Source organism: Schistocerca americana, chromosome 3, assembly GCF_021461395.2.
Source record: "Schistocerca americana isolate TAMUIC-IGC-003095 chromosome 3, iqSchAmer2.1, whole genome shotgun sequence".
NCBI lineage: Eukaryota > Metazoa > Arthropoda > Insecta > Orthoptera > Acrididae > Schistocerca > Schistocerca americana.
Genome location: NC_060121.1, coordinates 216,259,130 through 216,281,315, shown reverse-complemented (window position 1 = coordinate 216,281,315; position 22,186 = coordinate 216,259,130).

Genomic DNA, 22,186 nt, shown 5'->3' with positions numbered 1-22,186 from the left:
AAATCAGTGACTCCCAATCAACAATTTTTGCCTCTCGTTCTATCCTCGGTTTCCCCATTGCTCAGTATAATGTTTATGCGGTGGTAGCTCTTATGGTTTTGAAGGTACGAGTATTTGAAGTGGTCGCCACCATATCTTTTTCAAGGGGAAAAATTCTGGATTGTTCTATAATGATCTCGAGCTTTTACGAATATTCTTGAGTGTTAATGAATGTTTTCGACTGTTATGGAATATTCTCGAAAGTTCTACAATACAAGCTGGAAGCGGCACATATCACGCTGATTCGCGCTCCAGTAAAATCATCTTAACCGGTGAGTAGGGCAACATAGTAAAGACACAGGAACAACTTATGGAAAGAAATGTGTCCGCTTATAGAGAGAAACCATATAAACAAAGAATGGTTGTGTGATCGATTTATTTTAGAAACAAATAGATGACGTAGTTCAAGAAACACAGCAGCGAATACAGAGTTATGGTACCCAGGTAAGAGAAAATACTTAAAACCATTCGTACAATGACAAAGCAACACGAAAGCGTAAACTATCCAGAAGAATGCAAAAAACATTCTCGGACTTCTTCGCACGTCAGTTCTGGGTAAAACATCGAGCTTTCGACAATTACCACCAGCATCATCGTCAAGGGCAACTGACTATCGTGGCTGACGCTAAGGTGGGTAACCTTAGTTGCTTACGAAAGACTTATTACCACGAAGTTCAGACAATTTCTTCCACCCTTAATCCTAATCGGTAAGAAGGTATCAGCGTCACTTCATTCATTACGGATATATAAAAAAGTATTTTCTTTCGGGCTTAGAAAATAACTCGCAGAATCACTAATACTCGCCATACTTGACTATGTTGATGCTATTATCAAAGGATTTTCACACAAAAGTGCACTCGGGTTAGAGCTGGTGAAGAATATGTGTGCATGATACATTTGTGACGTATGCTATATTCACTTCTAACTACGAACAATTATCATGTCCACATGCCAATAAACCAAGAGACTATCATACTAAATGTTTGCTCTATCGTCTTTTCGAACATTGCACTCCCTGTTATTTATCTTCAACTCTTACACTACTATCTGAACAGTACAGATCAAACACCTGCACTCAAAAAAGTAAAATCCTCTATGTACCATCATATAACACTGGCGAGTTCTCTGAATCGTTTTCTCTATCAAGAACCCAACTTTGGAACAATCTTTCTCAAAATATCAGAAAAATTAAATTCGTTTCAAACTTCGGAAGACAGTTAATGGCCCACCTCCCATCGCAATAGCCATCTCTCACACATACTAGTCTGCAGCTCACTCCGATCAAGCCCTCCCACACAACTTTTCCCTTCCACAAGTCGGCTGAGTTCTTTCTTTAAATTCTGTTTTTTCTTTCCATATTCTGTCACTGTTATTTCAATCTTCTCCTCTTCCTTTGTCCATTCTGCTCCTGTGATACTAGACATGTATTCAGTGTTCTGGACTGATCTATATCGTTCTTAATGCCCTTTACTACAATAATAATAATTATTGTTGTTGTTGTTGTGGTCTTCAGTCCAGAGACTAGTTTGATGCAGCTCTCCATGCTACTCTATCCTGTGCAAGCTTCTTCATTTCTCAGTGCCTACTGCAACCTACATCATTCTGAATCTGCTTAGTGTATTCATCTCTTGGTCTCCCTCTACGATTTTTACCCCCTCCAAGCTGCCCTCCAGTACTAAATTGGTGATCCCTTGATGCCTCAAAACATGTTCTACCAACCGGTCCTTTCTTCTAGTCAAGTCGTGCCACAATTTTCTCTTCTCCCCAGTTCTATTCAATACCTCCTTATTAGTTACTGTCTTCCCATCTAATCTTCAGCATTCTTCTGTAGCACCACAGTTCGAAAGCTTCTATTCTCTTCTTGTCTATTCTCTTCTTGTCACTTCCATAAGTAGTTACACTCCATACAAACGCTTTCAGAAAGAATATCCTGACATTTAAATCTATACTCGATGTTAACAAATTCCTCTTCTTCAGAAACGCTTTCCTTACCATTGCCAGTCTACATTTTATATCCTCTCTACTTCGACCATCATCAGTTATATTGCTCCCCAAATAGCAAAAGTCACTTACTACTGATTTCCTAATCTAATTCCCTCAGCATCACCAGATTTAATTCGACTGCAATTCATTATCCTCGTTTTGCTTTTGTTGATGTTCATCTTATATCCTCCTTTCAAGACCTTGTCCATTCCGTTCAACTTCTTTTCCAGGTCCTTTGCTTTCTCTGACAGAATTACAAGGTCATCGACGAACCTCAAAGCCTTTATTTCTTCTCCATGGACTTTAATACCTACTCCGAATTTTTCTTTTGTTTCCTTTACTGCTTGCTCAATACACAGAGGCTGGGGAGAGGCTACAAGCCTGTCTCACTCCCTTCCCAACCACTGCTTCCCTTTCATGCTCCAAGACTCTTATAACTACCATGTGGTTTCTGTGCAAATTGCAAATAGCCTTTCGCTCCCTGTACTTTTACCCCTGCCACCTTCAGAGTTTGAAAGATAATATTCCAGTCAACATTGCCAAAAGCTTTCTCGAAGCCTACAAAGGCTACAAACGTAGGTTTGCCTTTACTTAATCTATTTTCTGGGATAAGTCGTAATGCCAGTATTGCCTAACGTGTTCCAGCATTCTACGGAACCAAACTGATCTTCCCCGATGTCGGCTTCTACCAGTTTTTCCATTCGTCTGTAAAGAATTCGCGTTAGTATTTTGCAGCCATGACTTATTAAACTGATAGTTCGGTAATTTTCAACACCTGCTTTCTTTGGAATTGGACTTATTATATTCTTCTTGACGTCTGAGGGTATTTCACCTGTATCGTACATCTTTCTCACCAGAAGGTAGAGTTTTGTCATGGGTGGCTCTCCAAAGGCTATCAGTAGTTCTAATGGCATGTTGTCTACTCACAGGGCCTTGTTTCGACTTAAATCTTTCAGTGCTCTGTCAAACTCTTCACACAATATCATATCTCCCATTTCATCTTCATCTACATCCTCTTCCATTTCCGTAATATTGTTCTCAAGTACATCGCCCTAGTTAGACTTCGATATACTCCTTCCACCTTTCTGCTTTCCCTTCTTTGCTTAGAACTGGGTTTCCATCTGAGCTCTTGATATTCATACAAGTGGTTCTCTTTTCTCCAATGGTCTCTTTAATTTTTCTGTCGGCAGTATCTCTCTTACCCCTAGTGATATATGCCTCTAAATACTTACATTTGTCCTCTAGCCATCCCTGCTTAGCTATTTTGCGCTTCCTGTCGATCTTATTTTTGAGACGTTTGTATTCATTTTTGCCTGCTTCATTTATTGCATTTTTGTATTTTCTCCTTTCATCAATCAAATTCAATATTTCTTTTGTGGCCGCAGTGTATACACCGGTTTCCGTGAGATCAGTGAAGTTAAGCGCTGTCGGGTGTGGTCGGCGCTTGGATGGGTGACAATCCAGGCCGCCATGCGCTGTTGCCATTTCTCTGGGTGCACTCAGCCTTGTGATGCCAATTGCGGAGCTATTCGACCGAGTAGTAGCGGCTTCGGTCAAGAATACCATCATAACGACCGGGAGAGCGGTGTGCTGACCCCACGCCCATCCTATCCGCATCCTCCACTGCCCTCGGGAAAAATTACGGCTGTAGTTTCCCCTTGCCTTCAGCCGTTCGCAGTACCAGCACAGCAAGGCCGTTTTGGTTAGTGTTACAAGGCCAGATCAGTCAATCATCCAGACTGTTGCCCCTGCGACTACTGTAAAGGCTGCTGCCTCTCTTCAGGAACCACACGTTTGTTAGACCTCTCAACAGATACCCCTCCGTTGTAGTTGGACCTACGGTACGGTTATCTGTATCGCTGAGGCATGCAAACCTCCCCACCAACGGCAAGGTCCGTGGTTCATGTGCAGGAAGTATTATTATTAGTGTCAATTATTATTTGTGTAAATTATTATCAGAATTAATGACAATTATTGTCATTGTTGTTGTTATTCCTGTGAATTTTTTTGTAATATTTTTGATATGTGTTGTTCTTAGTAAGGTGTGAGAGAAGGCTTAAGGCCCTAATCTGGTCAGGCTATATAAACTGATTAGGGCCTTAAACTTTTTCTCACACTACCTTCTCTGTGTCGGTTGAGGTTCTCGCTTTTTCTATTTTCTACAGCCTCTTTGATAAAGGAATCCCAGTACTTAGAAGCCTGGGACCATACTTTTCTTTCATCAAACAGTATTATTTGTGAGGCTGTGCTCTCCAACTGTTGATTTCTCATGCTCCCAATTTTTAATGTGCATTGATGTTCTTCGCAGTGGTCGGAAATGGCACGGATGGACAAACTGATGCAGTTGCTTCTGCAGTCATAGGGCATATTATAAATCCCAGGGACAATAAGGGCGAGACTGTTCTTAACTGGATGCAGCACCTCCTTTATCTTTTTATATGGTCAAAAAAATACGATAGTCTTCGTCTTCCCTCAACCGTGCCTGGTTTACTAGAATGGAAGGTGCACGGCCAGCTGCTCATCACGTGATTGTTCAATGTTTTCACGTTTCCTTTTCTTGGAGAGAGCCACCATTATATCACGTGTCCCATAGCCATCCTCTCGGGCCTTGTCAGAAACAGCTTTAGCTCTGTGTATCATTATATTTAACATGGCTGTCTTCTGCACTGGATGATGGAAACGGCCGCGCAGAGTGGCCGCGCAGTTTAAGGCGCCATGTCACGGACTGCACGGCCCCTCCCGCCGGGGGTTAGAGTTCTCCCACGGGCATGGGTGTGTGTGTTAATCTTAGCATAAATTAGTTTAAGTATTGTGTGCAAAAATGGTTCAAATGGCTCTGAGCACTATGTGACTTAACTTCTGAGGTCATCAGTCCCCTAGAACTTAGAACTACTTAAACCTAACTAACCTAAGGACATCACACACATCCATGCCCGAGTCAGGATGCGAACCTGCGACCGTAAAGGTCGCGCGGTTGCAGACTGTAGCGCCTAGAACCGCTCGGCCATTGTGTAAGTTTCGTCCCATAGGAATTTACTCATATTTGAACATTTGTTGGAAACTGTTCGCACTGGTGAGTGTGCGTCGACTTGCGGTATATATTACTTTAGTAAGCTGAAAAACACTGTAGGATGGGTAAAAGCAGTAAACAAAGATGCCAACAAAATATGTGTTACAGAAGAAATAATACGTTACAGGAATCATTTCAGGCTACTGATAGAAAACGCAAACTATGAAGAAGATGAGCCAAACCCTCGACCCAAGGAGTGTGGACAGATGAGCAGAGACCAGCAGTTGGCGAGAAAATGAAGAAGTACTGGGAAGAACGGAAGAAACACTATAAGTCTTCAGTTGTATGCGGTCCATAGCTGGCCAAATTCATAAATAAGAAATAATAGTGTGTGTGTGTGTGTGTGTGTGTGTGTGTGTGTGTGTGTGTGTGAGAGGGAGAGAGAGAGAGAGAGAGAGAGAGAGAGAGAGAGAGAGGAACTACAGTTTCAAATATTGAAATTTATTCCTTAAATTCAGTTGTAATAGATATAGGTGTACTACCTAACACAGCGTATGAAAATTTGTGCTGGACCGGTACTCGAAACCAGATTTACCGCTTATCGTAATAAGCAGGGAATCCGGGTTCGAGTACCGGTTCAGCACAAATGTGCATACGTTGCGTTAGGTACTACATCTATACCTGTTACGGTTAAGTTGAATTTATTTCAAGAATAAATTTCAACGTCTAAAAATGACAACGCTGTTTCTGTCTCTGTGACGAAAGTGAAGTGTCTGAATCGGAGCATGTCGTTCATGTGCTCAAGGAACTGCTCAAGAGCTTCGATTCCAGGTAGGTAGTCGATAAACGTGTCGTCGACACAACAATTAAATGAAGAGGGGCGATACGGAGTCAGATTCAATGCTAGTTCCTCAAAATATTGTTCGCCTTCGTAAGTGAGTGGTCAGCATGAGTGATTCTCATGTAGGGATTCGTGTTCCATTCCGGAACTGATAAGGACTTTTCCGTGGTGGAAGTGCTTGAACGGGGTGCACTTAGCTTCGTGATGCCATTTTAGGAGCTATCTGAATGAGAGGTGGCGGCACTACATCTGCCGGCCGGTGTGGCCGAGTGGTTCTAGGCGCTTCAGTCCGGAAACGCGCTGCTGCTACGGTCGCAGGTTCGAATCCTGCCTCGGACATGGATGTGTATGATGTTCTTAGGTTAGTTAGGTTTAAGTAGTTCTAAGTTCTAGGGTACTGATGACCTCAGAAGTTAAGTCCCATAGTGCTCAGAGCCATTTGAACCATTTTTTGAACCACATAACTCGACAAGCGGTGCGCTGACCCCCATACCCCCACCATACCGCATTTCGATGGCGCCATTGGCTGTAGATGACACGACCGGTGGTAGGTGCTGGTGGCCCCATCTGTGACCGGAATGGCGGTGTTTTCCTTTTCATTTTTCTTGAAAACATTCCATCATGAATTTGGCCACTGCTAGAGGCAATGAGCAATGCACAGCCATTCCGTTCATGATTTCATAAAATTTATCACAAAGGTTCAAATATGTGCGAAATCTTATGGGACTTAACGGCTAAGGTCATCAGTCCCTAAGCTTACACATTACTTAACCAAAATTATCCTAAGAACAAACACACACACCCATGCCCGAGGGAGGAGTCAAACCTCCGCCGGGACCAGCCGCACAGTCCATGACTGCAGCGCCTGAGACCGCTCGGCTAATCCCGCGCGGCGAAATGTTCTCGCCATACAAGGAGTAGGTGATCGTCGTAGCATGACGGAACAACTACGCAGTTTGAAGATGAAAATGCTTTGACAACAATATCAGTAAGTCCTCCACAGGAACGTGGTGTAAACAGACCACTTCCATGCTGACTAAAACATCGTTTGGACCGATCCTAATTTGATTCATTGTCTAAATGACCTTATGGGACTTTTTGATGTCATGTGGAATCGCAACTGCCATTGAGGCAGATTAATGAAATGTTCTCTTGATGAAAGAATGCGTAACGGATTGGGTAGCTTAAAGGAAAATGTTTGCATTGAGGAGTGACACTTGTGCAAAGATGGAATGTGTTGACATTTCTGCGGAGCCCAAGACATCTCAGGTAGTTTTTTGCAGTCATATACGTTGGCTTTACCAACTCATAGCCGAACTGGCCATTTCAGTCTAATCTAGACCTCGCAATAAGTCACAGATCAAGCTTTTTGCTTTCCCATTCGTTGGCTTCGCCAAGTCCGAACTGAACTTTAACTTTCCAACCTAACGTAGGCCCCGTCTGAAGATGGGCAAACGAGCCTGAAACGGTGAAGGACAAAGTAAATTCTCATAAAAAATGACTAATAATAGTTTTTACAACCTTTCAATGTATATTAAAGCTAATTCTTAGCGACACATGTCGTAGACTACAGCACGCAGCGCCACACTGCTGGACAGGAAACAAATTGTTAGTGCGGCTGTATAGTACCTGTGAAATGCAGTTTATCAGAACGAGAGAAGCAGGCTCTGCACAAATAATTTTTATGCAGCGACAGCAACTGATATAGTTTATATAAGAATATACAGCCTACAGTTGCAGGTTAACTTTATCGTTTACCTAAGTTTCAACGTTAGTAATAACGTCTTCTTCAGAACATAAAACATTATTTAAATGTTTGCCTAAAACTTAGGGCATGGCCTGTTTTAGGCAAACATTTAAATAATATTTTATGTTGTGAAGAAAACGTTATTACTAATGTTGAAACCTAGGTAAACGATAAAGTTAACCTGCAACTGTAGGCTGTATATTCTTATATATCTGCAGAAATATCTCTGCAAAGGTGTTCTAATTAGAGATCAGATACGGAGTGAGTACGAGTCATATATTGAGGGTTGCATACGTTAGGAATCAAGGCGCCGCTGTTACGGCAGTGCTATAGTGGATTCCTTCCTTCCCGCTGTAGTCCTGCGAGTATGAGAAGACTGAGAATGGTGGCAAACCGATCACTTCCCACTCTTAGAGTTTCTTTACTGATGCGTGCAGGATTGTAAGAGTCATCGTGATTTAGTATGAATTGAGCAATTGTCAGGATCACATGGCCACTAACAAAACTGTGTTTTGTGACACTGTTCAGGGAGTAAGACAAAATTTTAGTAATACAGTGTTGGAAATGTGCTCCGTTAGGGGAAGAGTCATTGGGAGAAATTCCTTGCTATAGTCCATACTCCAGATGAAAAAGGTACAAAGTTGATCTAGTGCAAGCAAAATGGCTGTATTCTTGTTTATTCCACCTCCACCATGAGAAAACACATACCCTGCGTCAAATGAAAAATGGGCACAGAGCAACCTCACTGTTATATCCATACGATCACAACACGCGATATTTATGTATTCTTTTGGTCATGGCAACTTACGTTTATGTGCTAAGAGTGAGTTGTGTAACCTTTTTATTTCTGTAAATTTTTCGAAGACTGCTGTGCATTTATTTTTAACAATTAATCGTCATTTAGAGAACGCACTTCATCCTTGTGTGCTGTTTCCTTCCACTGTCTTCATAGAATGGTAAACTGTCGAAACTGTGTGTAAATCAAAGTAATTATTAGACATTCTGTGAATAGAGATTAAGTATTACATATACTGCTGTCTTCGAAAAAGTTTTATACATACATATACTGTGGGGTCTTGCCCACTCGTCTCGTATAGGGTACCTAAGGGATTTTATTCAATGTTATCACAGCGAGACTCTGCATTCATACACTGGCAAACTCATGTTCGTCGCATCGGTGCCCTGCTGCTGCCAGTTGAATACAGTGTTGCCAGATAGACATAGGGTTCCTGCGGAATCGAATATATGGCTATTTTTAAGACTGGTGGGAATTTTAAATCGATCACTGGACATGTTTATATTAATTTGAAGCCAATTTTTCGAAGAAAGAAAGTACGTCTCATAGTCCTAAAATCCGGTAATTAATGGGTAGTAGTCTTTTGCCAGCTTCATCAGTTCACCCTCGTACTGACTGGGTAGCCAAATGAAGGGAGGAAAGTGAAGCAGGCTCTTCAGGCAACGCGGCGAAAGGGCGCTCTGCTATCGCTCGGCTATGCAGAAAGAAGGGCCGCTGACGCAGAATGTCACGGGGAGTGGACGGGAATATCTGAGCACTGGAGGAGCACAATTGGAGGACTGATTAACGTCAGGGCTGCAGCGGAGAGTGGCGCAGGTGGCCCGCGATCCTCACAAAGGGCGGCGGCTACGGGCCGACGCTCCATTACACGATATGTTTGTTTAAAGCCGACACCGGCTGCTAGCGACCCGTGTGGCAGCGCCAGAGGCCGAGCTGCGCCGTGCGCCGTCTGACGTTCTGCCGGCGCAGCAATATTTAGCCGCTGCTCTCGCACGCCACTTACTAGGCAAATATTTACAACTCTCGACTTGTTTCCTCCTCCCGTGTCATAAGCGGCGCCTCACATCCGCTGTAATCAACTTTCGTCGATCCCGCCGGATCAAGGGAGAGGACGAACTTGTGAGATGGAGTACCAAATTCTGACAGGACTTAACGAAAGAAATGGCAGCGGTATTGTTCAGTGAAGAACGTTGTGTGTGGTGGTTGGAGGCAGGTTGAACGCAGTTGCTTCAAAGTGTGGGTGTTTGGCATTATTTTGTTATGGTGGACTCTAGGAAAGTTGTACAGAGTGGGACAAATGAAACCGACCCGGACGAGTGGATACGGTTGGACGCGAATTAGTGGCAGAATTAACGGAGAACGAAAAGACTTACAGTTACTTCCAACAGGATGGAGCAACTGCCCGTACAGCCGGCCGAACCCTGGAGCACATTTGCAAAGTCTTCACGTTGTGACGTCCCCTGGTTCTAGTGAAGCAGGGGATACAACCCGTCGCCTTTGACCAATGACGTCAGAATTGGCCAGAGATTATTTATTACACAGATGAAAGAATTGACAAGACTGTTCAGAAACAAAGGAATACGAGAGACGAAAAATATAGTTGACATATATTTAGGGAAGTAGTATTTTCACGTTAAGGATATCGTGTGTTTGTATCGTATTATCTCTGTGGAAAATGAAGGCGAAAAATGGATGGAAATATTGGTAGCATAGAACACCTCAAGTCACATACAGGGTGTTTCAAAAATGACCGGTATATTTGAAACGGCAATAAAAACTAAACGAGCAGCGATAGAAATACACCGTTTGTTGCAATATGCTTGGGACAACAGTACATTTTCAGGCAGACAAACTTTCGAAATTACAGTAGTTACAATTTTCAACAACAGATGGCGCTGCGGTCTGGGAAACTCTATAGTACGATATTTTCCACATATCTACCATGCGTAGCAATAATATGGCGTAGTCTCTGAATGAAATTACCCGAAACCTTTGACAACGTGTCTGGCGGAATGGCTTCACATGCAGATGAGATGTACTGCTTCAGCTGTTCAATTGTTCCTGAATTCTGGCGGTACACCTGGTCTTTCAAGCGTCCCCACAGAAAGAAGTCACAGGGGTTCATGTCTGGCGAAGAGGGAGGCCAATCCACGGCGCCTCCTGTATGTTTCGGATAGCCCAAAGCAATCACACGATCATCGAAATATTCATTCAGGAAATTAAAGACGTCGGCCGTGCGATGTGGCCGGGCACCATCTTGCATAAACCACGAGGTGTTCGCAGTGTCGTCTAAGGCAGTTTGTACCGCCACAAATTCACGAAGAATGTCCAGATAGCGTGATGCAGTAATCGTTTCGGATCTGAAAAATGGGCCAATGATTCCTTTGGAAGAAATGGCGGCCCAGACCAGTACTTTTTGAGGATGCAGGGACGATGGGACTGCAACATGGGGCTTTTCGGTTCCCCATATGCGCCAGTTCTGTTTATTGACGAAGCCGTCCAGGTAAAAATAAGCGTCGTCAGTAAACCAAATGCATATCGCCGTCATCAATCCTGTGCACTATATCGTTAGCGAATGTCTCTCGTGCAGCAATGGTAGCGGCGCTGAGGGGTTGCCGCGTTTGAATTTTGTATGGATAGAGGTGTAAACTCTGGCGCATGAGACGATACGTGGACGTTGGCGTCATTTGGACCGCAGCTGCAACACGGCGAACGGAAACCCGAGGCCGCTGTTGGATCACCTGCTGCACTAGCTGCGCGTTGCCCTCTGTGGTTGCCGTACGCGGTCGCCCTGCCTTTCCAGCACGTTCATCACTCACGTTCCCAGTCCGTTGAAATTTTTCAAACAGATCCTTTATTGTATCGCTTTTCGGTCCTTTGGTTACATTAAACATCCGTTGAAAACTTCGTCTTGTTGCAACAACACTGTGTTCTAGGCGGTGGAATTCCAACACCAGAAAAATCCTCTGTTCTAAGGAATAAACCATGTTGTCTACAGCACACTTGCACGTTGTGAACAGCACACGCTTACAGCAGAAAGACGACGTACAGAATGGCGCACCCACAGACTGCGTTGTCTTCTATATCTTTCACATCACTTGCAGCGCCATCTGTTGTTGAAAATTGTAACTACTGTAATTTCGAAAGTTTGTCCGCCTGAAAATGTACTGTTGTCCCAAGCATATTGCCACAAACGGTGTATTTCTATCGCTGCTCGTTTAGTTTTTATTGCCGTTTCAAATATACCGGTCATTTTTGAAACACCCTGTATATATGGGTTGTACCTCGAATCTCATTCAAACTGCAGTACGGGATACAAGTTTAGCGTACGTCAATTTCTTCGTTTTCGTTGGCATTAATATCCTGTTGTTCAGTTGAACTATATAGGTCAAATGAAGCACGGGATACAAATTTTAAATGTGTAGTCTCTTTCGCCTCCGTTACCACCAATAGTCTGTTCTTACGTAGACAGTAATACTACCGATGGCAGAAGAAGTTGTGTACATAATATTTGTATCTCATACTTCCGCTGACATATATATATGGACACTGCTAATGAAAACGTGGAAGTGGACGTACGTTACATTTGCAACCTGTATCTCAGTTGAACTACGAGAAGAAGCAATAAGACGACACACACAAATTGTGTCTCGTACTTCACTGTGGGGTACAGTTTTTTTTTTTCGCCTTCGATGCTAATAGTATCGACTGAAAGTTACAGTTTTGATCACAGCAGTGACAATAGTATCCCATTCTTTAGATGAGTTATATAGCTATACACAACATAAGTATCTTGCTCTCCAGTTGAAATATATACGTAAATTTCGTCAATGTTACATATGTCGTTCTTTTCGAATAGGTAGTGTCAGTGTAAAGGTCAACTGAAGGACGGAATACAAATTTTAGTTGTGTCGGGCGTTTCGCCTTTAATATTGCTAGTACAGATTCGAAAAAAATCGTACTGATACTAGTGCTGTGAAACGAAAGAACGACAACTCCGAAATTTCTATTACGTACTGGAGTACACGAAAACATACGTAATGGTGTAATTCAACAATCAAATATGCCAAAATAGTCAAATGCAGTAAAAGAAAAAAAAATGGATAACTGAACTTACCACACGGGAACTTCATAAAAGAACCGAAGGTCGCCTAGAAAGACATCAACAAAAATCACATACTCACATACACAACAAACAAAACATTACGAAAACATATATACACACACATACACACACACACGCACACACACACACACACACACACACACACACACACACACACACACAAATTCACCCCCCCTCCCCCTCACCCACCATCCTAATGTGAAATTAGCTAACGTACTTCGGACGGTACATTTGCTCAACACATTTAACAAAACATTTAAACGGGCAATATGTTTGGGGAATACTACGCCTCCATGAACATTCGTCTAAGTGACTTTGAAGTGTTGAAATCCGGCGTTTCCCCTTCCCCACAAGAAATTTCACAGCTGACCACTAACCCTCTATGCTATTTGTGCAAGCCCCCGTAGGTAATGATTTGAACTCAATATTGTGATTAACTACGAGATGCTGATAACCCCTTTCCCCTAAATCTCTATATGAAGAAAAACCATCTGAAATTACAATGGAACCCTCTGCAGCGTGATCTTCAACTAAGCTGACCAAAACTTACTTCCTTCGATTGGGTACTACTCTTAACACTACATCGCCACACTCTTGTCCTGAAACTTCTCTGCCTCGTGATGACTGGGTGTTGTGTGCTGTCCTTAGGTTAGTTAGGTTTAAGTAGTTCTAAGTTCTAGGGGACTGATGACCACAGATGTTAAGTCCCATAGTGCTCAGAGCCATTTGAACCATTTTTTGTCCTGAAACTATGCTCCCCCCCCCCCCCCATGACCTATAATCCCACCGGAGTTTCCCCCCTGTTGTACTTCCTTTTGCCAAAATGCGAATCGCAAATTTCGACCACAACACCCGGTCCCTATATTTCGTGTATTCGCCACAAACTTCCCTACAAAAAGAGTACCAATCCACAACTGTACGCTTACTCACACTACATTCATGGACACATAGCCACACAGGATATCTTAAACACCAACAGTACGTCATTTTCATAATGTCTCTCAAGGCGAGCTTAGATTTTTCGAACCACGTTCCTCGTCTAATGGACCGCCACAACCGATTTTTGCTGCATCGCCATACGAATAAGTAGTGAGTATGGCGACGAGATACGCTTGTGAAGCGCATATGTTCACTGCACTTACGACATCGAACATACTCGGCAACGACACCACACATTTGTAAAAACAAAAACAAAAACAAAAAAATCGTGGCCAGCATGTCTACGCCCATAGCCTCTATCAAGTCATCCAGGTTCATCGGAACAGATAAATCCATACCTACAAACGGAAATGAGTTACTACAAATTGTCCTAAAATAAGAAACTAACAGTCCAAATTACCTCAATATCACTAAGAATGAAATTAAGTACTGAATGAATTGCAAACAACCAATTATTTAAATAAATGCACACGAAGAATATTTTGAGCAATATGTAGCGATCTCTCTTAAAATCACATTCAATTATTTTAATGTACAGTGATAGCGGTTATCCAGAACACAGAACTGTTTTATTATCTATAGCTGAAAGTGAAGACATTATTAACTATGAGTAATGTATGACGTCATTGCTCAAAGCCGACGGGTTGTATCCCGTGCTTCACTAGACCCCGTCCCCCCTCCCCTTTTGTTGTCGCTGTTGATGTTGAGCCGCTACTGCTACAGCTCGGTCGGTGGAATGGAGACGAGACGTGCAGTCATGATTGTCCCCGTCGGATAAGGTGGAACTGCACCTGAAAGCTTCTAAAGAAAATTGTTCCTCGCGTAATGTATGAAAGTCCGTTTGCGAGTCCGCACAGTCTTCTCAGCGATGCGAACTGCTGATTTTAATTGTCTGTTAGGGTTTTATGATGATTTGCTATGCCCGGTTAGTTAGTTATTGCAGTATTGAGTGAATCATTCATCACCGGCGTCGTTTCACACCACTGAAGTGAAGAAAAATTCATTTGCGGTTCAGTATCGGTAATTGTTACGTTTCTAGGCAGAATTGTTCGTTACGGCACGACGCAGATCCAGAGATAATCTATAATGCTATCTAGCCTTCGTGCGTCGTGATATTATTTCGGCAAAACACTGCTTTCAATGCTCAACGTTCATCAAGTCACTCTTTCAATTAAAATGTTCGCAGTTAATTAATTTTGATCAGCAACTAACACACAGTTCAATTAATGATGGAGCCAACACGTGAGATTTCCGTTACTGACGAACAATTTGTATTGTTCCTTCTTAGCAGTTAGTTTATAATCATCACACCACACGCACACCAATGGACCAGATAAATTACGATTCTTTTCAGTTCGGTGATCCTGACAATTACGACAACTTTTACAATCGGCGTATTTGTATTATCTTCGAGTGATCGTATTAATGTTTCCTATTCCAGGCTAATCAGGTATTTGCAATCTTCGATACTATGTTCTTTCTTCGTTGTAACTGTTCACTTTGATGAAGGTTGAGTCCAACAATAATATTTCCAATAATTAAAGTTCATTAACTCGTCGTACACTATCAGAATATCACTTCAGTTCAAGTTCTCAAGTCAGAACAACTGAGAACAAAGTCTGCGCATCTCTATCACACAATATTACTTTTTTTAAAAAAAGAAACAATCTCGTAGCGTTCCGTCTGTAGTACTATAACAAACGGTGCTCTCTCTCGACTTGATAGCAAGCAAGCTAGCAAGCGAATGACTTTTCCATGATCGAGCATTGTAGACACATTGAATTTCCTTTTCGCCGCGTTTACAGCTCTCTTTCGCAATAAATGCTATCTCTTACCGACATATTACTTTGGACTTAACTTTCGTCGTACTGATTTGCAGTTATTACTAAGATGTTTGGTAGCTAATTAAATGTTGTGGACTGACAAGACAGCCAGTCCACAGTGACGGGTAACCGAAAGGCACGCGTTTAACTCACGCAGGCTGGTGTGAGGTCTGAAACAGGATACGTAATGAATGCTATAAAAAAAGTACGTAGCTGCTGGAATACTTAACTTTAATCCTCAATTGGTGAACATTGGTCTTGTTACTGTACATGCTTCATTAGATACATAGCAAAGGATAAATGGCGTTTTGCTAGTTCGTAGCAATTGACTTAGCTGAAGGCTATGCTAACTATCGTCTCGGCAAATGAGAGCGTAATTCTCAGTGAACCTTTCCTAGCAACGTCGGCTGTACAACTGGGGCGAGTGCTAGTAAGTCTCTCTAGACCTGCCGTGTGGCGGCGCTCGGTCTGCAATCACTGATAGTGGCGACACGCGGGTCCGACGTATACTAATGGACCGCGGCCGATTTAAAGGCTACCACCTAGCAAGTGTGGTGTCTGGCGGTGACACCACATTAAAATAACCTTTCTTTCTTTCTAGCTTTATATCATGACCTACTCAGTAATTATTGAAACTGATGTTCATCAAACCTTTAAGCTGTTATTTTATTGTCAAAGTTGTCGTACCTGTCAGGATAACACTGTTCCCTACTTTAAATTATCGTGACATTCTTATTTTGGTTTTCGGGATTCTTGGGATGTTACAACGTCTGACAGAGTTGTCGGCGGAGGTCAGTCTGATCGCGCCCCTAGCTGATATATCAGTGAGCAATTAATTCGTGTGGGGAGCCCTCAAGCCCAAGGTGCAGCGCAACCACTCTCATAATCTTCAAGAACTACAGCAGAACATTTCGGACGAGACTACAGCAGTTCTAGCATTCCAGCTTCGATCCGCCTTCAGCAACTTGCTGACCAGACCCAAAAGTGCCAAGAAATGAATGGCGGTCACTTTCGACTACTACTACAGCCAGGTTAGTACCGTATCTCCTTCCCTCTGCTGTGTTTCTTCGTGTCATGCGACTCTGTTCTCCAGGCCACTTTTATTTGTCCCACCCTGTTGTGAGGTAACGGGCGAGTTGTGGCGCACTGGAAATATTAAATGTTTGGAGTTGGGGCGGCCGCACAGGACGCTCGTAAAAGCCGCGGCCCGGCAGCAACCACGTGGTGCCGGACATTGGCCGAAGCAAGAGGGGGTCCAGCCCGACCGCGTGGCTGGGAATTCCATGGTGACGCTGTGTCAATAAAAGAGGCTTGTATGCCGAGAGTGTCAAAGATGGCGGACTTTGTGAAACCATCACGGCAGACATTTCACAGTTCGTATACAAATTAATAGTAGCCAGATGAAACATGATACCTCAAAAAGAAACACGTACAGTCGTGGACGAAACGAGCGAGCCGGCCGGAGTGGCCGAGCGGTTCTAGGCGCTACAGTCTGGAACCGCGCGACCGCTACGGTCGCAGGTTCGAATCCTGCCTCGGGCATGGATGTGTGTGATGTCCTTAGGTTAGTTAGGTTTAAGTAGTTCTAAGTTCTAGGGGACTGATGACCTCTGAAGTTAAGTCTCATAGTGCTCAGAGCCATTTGAACCATTTTGAAAACGAGCGAGACCCCTCACCTTTTCGTTATGCTGATCCGCACGGCTTTAAAGTCTGCTACACAGCATAACAGGCAAGGAGACGAAGTGCTACCAACATACTATGCACAAGCGTGAAATTAAAAAACATCCGAACTTTGTCAGACTGTTTTCAATCATGTTTAAGACTATATTAATACTGATTAGTGTGTTAAACACAACACGTAAATATAAGATATAAATGAAAGAAGAAACGCTAATTAGTATGAACTGCACTAATTCATTTCAGCTTATCGAGATAACATAACTGTTTTATTAAGCCAAATTACCCCAGATCGTTACGAATTAGCAAAATATGCGCATTCGGCCGCGAAACGATCTGTGTCAGCATTCAGACCAATCATACTGGATTACCGTTGCGTAAATTTTCCTTACATAAACAGCCGTATCTTTATGCAACTTCCTGGCAGATTAAAACTGTGTGCCCGACCGAGACTCGAACTCGGGACCTTTGCCTTTCGCGGGCAAGTGCTCTAGGAGACGAGGTACTGGCAGAAGTAAAGCTGTGAGTGCCGGGAATGAGTCGTGCTTCGGTAGCTCAGATGGTAGAGCACTTGCCCGCGAAAGGCAAAGGTCCCGAGTTCGAGTCTCGGTCGGGCACACAGTTTTAATCTGCCAGGAAGATTCATATCATCGCACACTCCGCTGCAGAGTGAAGATCGCATTCAGCCGTATCTTTAGATTGCGTTCTCATAGAATCTCACTTTTTTACACCACCAAGGGACCGTATACCGCAGTACGTGCGATACATTTCCGCTTATTATATCTACCCGTACTCGAGGTAAACGGGTTTTAAGGGTTGGGTAGACAAATAGAAGGTCAAGAAAGTGAGACTAGTAGGGTTCCATTTTTACCTATTTACGTGACTAAATCCTAGCAACGAAAATAGCAACGAGGGCCGCATAAATAATTCCCCCTACTCTTCATTCGAAATGTTCTAGTTGTAGTCGATACATCAGCATATTAATCGTAGCTACGCTGTCGATCCAAATCACGTTTACAGGAAAGCAAATAAAATCCATTTGTCTATACATGTGGTAATTCACATCCTAGTATTAATGCCACCGCGTTTTAGAAGTGTGATCATTCCCATAGCTTCAGAAACACTTCGGCTAATGAACGTTTCCTGGCTGTGGCGAGTCTAATGGAGAATTCGAAACATTGTACAATACGTTTGGCAGCTGTGTCGCCGTTTATTTCCTGGGGTGGTGCAGAATTATTCTACTAAATTTACTCGCTAATAACAGTATTTGGTATTTCGATAAACATCCCGAATGATTGTCACATAAGCGGTGACATAAAGGTAGGAAATTCATGTTTTTGAGTCTAGAAAGCTCTATGCAACAGAAACTGAAAATCATTTTGCCATTTTCATTGCGAAATAGCCAGCTTATACATGTCTGGGGTAATAATAGAGGGCTGTTTGCCTGGGCTGTCTGCTAGCGTACTGACAGGTGTTTGCTATTGCAAGGGATGTCTGGTTTGTTTTCGGTTCTAATCTCGATGGAGGCAGATAGACTATCAATAAAGCAATTTTAAGAATTTCTCTCGCTCCCAATACGTTTTTTTGCTACCTTTATTCTGTATCGGCACCCTGTGGATGTCAATATGAAACTTTTGTAGAATTTCATACTTGTTGCTGCCTACTTTTTGCGTTTCTGTCAATAATTGAATTGATTTTTAAATGAATTTCGTTAAGAATATTCACGCATTGTTAAATTTGCACACTTTCATGGTAGGTCAGCAATGGTAATGCAGTATGAATGGTCTGAACATTGACACAGACCGTTTCGCGGCCATATGTGCATAATATTTTGCTAATTCGTATCGATCTGGGGTACTTTGTCTTATTAAAACAATTATGTTATCTCGATAAGCTGAATTTATTTTTATTAGTTCAGTTCATACTAATTAGTGTTTCTTCTTTCATTTATATCTTATAATTACGTGTTGTATTTAACACATTAATCAGCATTAATATAGTCTTAGACATGATTGAAAACAGTCTGACCAAGATCGGATAGTTTTTCAATTTCACGCCTGTGCGTAGCACGTTGGTAGCACTTCGTCTCCTTGCCTGTTATGCTGTGTAGCATACTTTAAAGCTATGCGGATCAGCATAACGAAAAGGCTAGGGGTCTCGCTCGTTTTGTCCGCGACTGTACATTACTTTTATTTGCACTACGATTCTGATGGTGTAATCAGATTTTCAATATCTTTATTAGTTTAAAGTTTAGTATCTGACGCTAAATTATACAAGTAACACCCAGCAACGAATTTCAAAAATATAAACACTTCATCCGATTTTGTCGATCGCCGTGTCTTTAGAAAGCTATTAGTGTAAACCTAAATTTGTTTGATTTACACGCCTGTAATTTAAATAGTACATGAGTTATTGGAGGTCAAAGTGGCCGATTAATATCGATCGCGTCAGGTCATAAGTACTCCACAGTTACACGAAAAAACGGTAGCAGCATGCTTATAAATTTATTTATTCATCTATGTCTTTGTTTATATCCAATATACACTATTCATGAAGAAATTGGTTAAATATTTACTCCGTTCTAGAAAGCACAGAGACATTAGGCTACTGGCCTACCTTTTGTTGCTATTCCTTTGATATATGTTTGTTTCATTTGTTTGTGTATTTAATAATGTGTGTTAGAGCGTGTTTATGGTCCAGCCGTAGGAATATTTATTTATTTCAAGTATTTAAATGTAAATCCAGTGTTTCGTACATGCTTAAATATGTTTGTGAGTGTACGTTGGCTTGGAGACATGGAGGGTGCGATCTAGCCAATCATAGCGCTCGTTAATGGTGAGACTGCATGGAAGTGGGGGAGAAGGATCGTTTCGAGAGAGGACACGGGGGCGTCTGGAAGTGCGGCAGTGTTGCTCACTACGGCACAGGACACGGGAAAGACTTGGACAGTGGAGCAGTTTGCGCGTGGTCGCGGAGGATAGAAATATTTCGGATTGCCGACCCGTGCTCTAGTGTGATTTCCGTGGCTTCTGCAGTGAAGTCGTAGTATGGGTTCAGAAGTAAATATCTCGCGAGCTGTGGTGTTGTTCATAACTAATTACGCGAAGTAGGAATCTATTGTTCCCCTGTTATTCAATTTATATTTTATTTAATTGCTGGACCATCGACACCAATAAGTGTTTGGCAGAAATATACCGCATTCTCAAAAGCACTTCTGCTATAGTACTCATCGTTTAAAGTCGTTAAGATAGTACCTGAAGATTTTATTTAATTGCAATCTTTCATTTATAAATTTATATGTTACTTTCATAATTCGCAATTGCCGAATGATAGATACCTTCGACCATTCGATTCATGTGTATATTCTTATCGTATACTGTAGACTCAGCAGTATTTGGCCTGTAATGCGGCAACTACGTATCCCAGCCCCTAGACAACGAAACCAGCCAAAGCTTTTAATATTTCAACTCTGAGTCAGAGGGTGCGTAGTTGAGGGCCACCACATCATACCACACCTTTTCAACTTTTTTGAAAGCCCGCACTGTACAGTGGGAATACTAGAACTGTTGTACAGCCTATCGCAAATACCAATGATGTAAATTCAACCAAGAGTGTTACGCAGAGAAAATTCCTTATATTTAAGATTTCTTTTCCGACTGCAGTTTGATATTAGTGGTTATCTTTTCCATCATGCTACTTTCATCTATTTCTATGTCGTCTTCATTACATTTCTCTCAACCACGCTGATTTATCACCTGTTTAGGTGATAGTTCTTCATCCATTCCCTTCGAAAGCGTTTCTGCTTATCCTTTTGTGTTTTGTCATTTCCATTTGGCCTTATATCATTAACCCTCTGTAGCATCCTTCACTTTTTGTAAACTTTATTTCTGCTGCTAGTATATTTCATTTTTTCCCCCTTTGGAGAGTGAACCATCACTCGCATCAATCGATCATGTATTGAGGCGTTGTCATTTCATAAGCTTAACACATTGGAAGTTGCATCCACGTCGTATCTATTTTATTATCAACGTCTGTACGCACGCGACAGCTGTACTATATTGCCATTGTCTTACGTTTAGCGTCCGATCTATGGTAGTGTAATCATAAATCTCCTATTATAAGTCGTAGTTTCTCATATTAAACATGCTTGAAGTGTAAAACCTGTTATATTAAATGGTTATCAATCCAAATCTTCGTTTAACTTGCACACACGCATTTGAAAGCCTTCATTTATGTTTTAATATTTTCGTTTCCTTTTTACCTTACACAGTGAAATGAAACATACGAAGTTATTTCTCTTTCACTAGACAGCATTTTTATTTGAAACCAACTTTGACGCCATGCGCAATTAGTTAATTTCACCCTCTTCGGCATTTTTCTAGCAATTTTACGTATAAATTATTGGGTTATTTCTGCCGTTAGACAGCCTGAAAAGGACGAAGGGAGCGAAATTACCTAATGACACTTGTAAAAAGTTTTTCTATCAAATAAAAGCCTGATGGGAAAATGATTTTTTCTCCGCAAACATAAATATGACAATGGTAGACTGGACTGGTACGGTGTCATTTGGTAGTCATCTTCACTCCCATAAATAAGTATTTGACAGAATGGTATAAGGTAGCTCTCATACAACTGTATTCTTCAGTTAAACAACGCCAGGTAGCATAGCAAATCACTTGCTCACAATTTTACTATAAACTTCGTACGAGAATTCATCAGGCTCATCATTCGGTAATGTCTACAGTTGCTTTGACCTGTTTTCAACAGAGATATTGCCTCAAGCTAAGTGCCTTAATTTCAGAATTTTATACTCTTTCCAACCTTTATTATATAGAGATGAATAAGTCTTGGATGGAGATAAGTATATTCGCATTTTAGAAACTCACTACTGCTAGATTTATTTCACTTCCCTTCTTAAAATCTATAACAGCTTTTTCATAGTTACTGAATTTACATTTAAATTCCCTGATCATCTCTGTTACACTTGCATTGTGACTGTATCTACGTGTCAGATCTTAGTAGTACACTTCTGAATTCCTCCGATGTCATCCCTTAGGCCGATATGGTAAGGATTGCCATGATGAAAGTGCCGACGAGGAGGTCTCACCAAGGCCTTTTATGTGATTTTCTTAACATTTACATTAAAATTCCGGTACTTCACCTGAAACATTTAACATTTGTCCTGCCTGCTAGTGGTTTAATGTG